The 1,668-nt window shown below is 28.5% G+C and overlaps 1 long non-coding RNA gene across 1 annotated transcript; it reads right to left on the bottom strand.

The window, feature by feature from the left end:
• Positions 1-241: 241 nt before the first annotated feature.
• LOC107580484 (uncharacterized) lies at positions 242-1,573 on the bottom strand. Its single transcript, XR_001608650.1, has 3 exons — positions 1,446-1,573; positions 424-504; positions 242-347 (listed from the first exon to the last, which is right to left on the bottom strand). It is a non-coding gene; the product is annotated as an uncharacterized lncRNA (long non-coding RNA).
• Between the last annotated feature and the right edge of the window lie 95 nt (positions 1,574-1,668).

Raw genomic sequence — 1,668 nt, 5'->3', positions numbered from 1 at the left:
TAGTAATCAAAAAGCATGTATAATTAACTGAAATCATGAAACTTTCACAATTTAATATATTATTAAAATTTTTACAATAAAGGGCCCTATGATTGATTGATTTTTCAGAATTTCTGTGTTGTCTGTTTTAATTTTCTATAATATATAACTTTATACAAGTTTATATTATTATCAAAAAGGTCATATTAATTGATGTGAAGTAATGGTAACGGTAGTATGATAGTTGAGTTTGTCACCTGGAAGCTGTATTTGACGCTGTATCCGGAGCGCCGTATCCGCACCGTCTCCAGCATGCCGCTGTAGCGTAACTGTCTCAACACCAGCACGTCGCTGAAACGCAGAGGAAGCTACGAAAGAGAGACGGGACTCAAACGCACGTCTAAATCCAGTAATGCAGAAACAGAAACGTGACTCATTACGAACCTTTTCCGCATTAGAGCGGATGCATTTGACAAAGTACGGCTCGGACTGTCCCAGAGTCTCCATCAGCTTGTTCAGAGACACCTGCATCACACACAGGACACCAGTTCAGCTCTCCTTTCAAACATTTAGATATCTTATGTATTTTGTAAAAAGTACACAATTTTTGCATTTTTAAAATGTATAAAATTTTTAAACAATTACTGTATATATTTCAAAATAATTAATTTATATATATATATATATATTGGGTTCTTTATTTGATTAATTTTTTTTATTCCACACACTTTTGTATATTTTTAAAAAGCATATATTAAAACAATAATACAAATACCGTATACATTTCAAAGATAATGTACATTTTAAAAAGAATTAATTTGTATATTTCATACATTTAAAAAAATATTTTTAAATAACATATTTTGTATTGTTTTTAACAACTGCACACATTTCAAAAGGACGTATATTTTAGAATAATTCATATTTTAAAATGTACATTAGTTATATTTCATACATTTTGAAAGTTTCATATTAGATTTTTTCAAACTACATCTTTTTAAAGAAGCGTAGAATACATTTCAAAAGAATGTATATTGTCTTAAATAATTTACATATTTTTCAAAATATATAATTTTCATTAATTATGTATTTTGAAAATAATTGATGCATTTTTCCGATGCATAATATATTTTTTAAACAATTATTGTTTGCATTTCAAAAAGGTATATATTTTTTATATAATGAATTTATATATAAAAAAAATTTTTTTATATATTTTTTAAATGTACATCATTTTTAAACAACTACTGTATATATTTAAAACAATGTATATATTTTTAAAATTCCATTTTAAATTTAAAATTGTAGTTTTATATAGAATCACTGCGAAATAACATTTTGAGAGAATATGTATTTTTTAATTGATATATTTTTAAAATGTACATTCTTTAATATTTCACACATTTCAAAAGTTGCTATTTTTAAACGGCTGCAGTGTTATTTCTCCATCAGTGTGCTTTGCTGACGTTGAACTGCGCGCTGATGCTGGGAGGCTTCTTCTTCTTGTGCAGATGCAGCAGTGATTTGGTGATGCGGTCGTGGAGCGTCAGGCCGCTCAGATACTTCAGTGATCTCACATCCAGCAGGTGCTGCAGACACACAGCACTCATTTCAGATCAACATTCGGACAACCTTGCATCATAGTGCCATTCTTTTATTAATGTATAAAACCTACATACATTTCAATAA

This window comes from Sinocyclocheilus grahami, unplaced genomic scaffold (genome assembly GCF_001515645.1).
Source record: "Sinocyclocheilus grahami isolate Dianchi unplaced genomic scaffold, SAMN03320097.WGS_v1.1 scaffold34299.1, whole genome shotgun sequence".
In the NCBI taxonomy this organism is placed as follows: Eukaryota; Metazoa; Chordata; class Actinopteri; order Cypriniformes; family Cyprinidae; genus Sinocyclocheilus; species Sinocyclocheilus grahami.
This window is presented reverse-complemented; position numbering and strand designations above follow the sequence as displayed.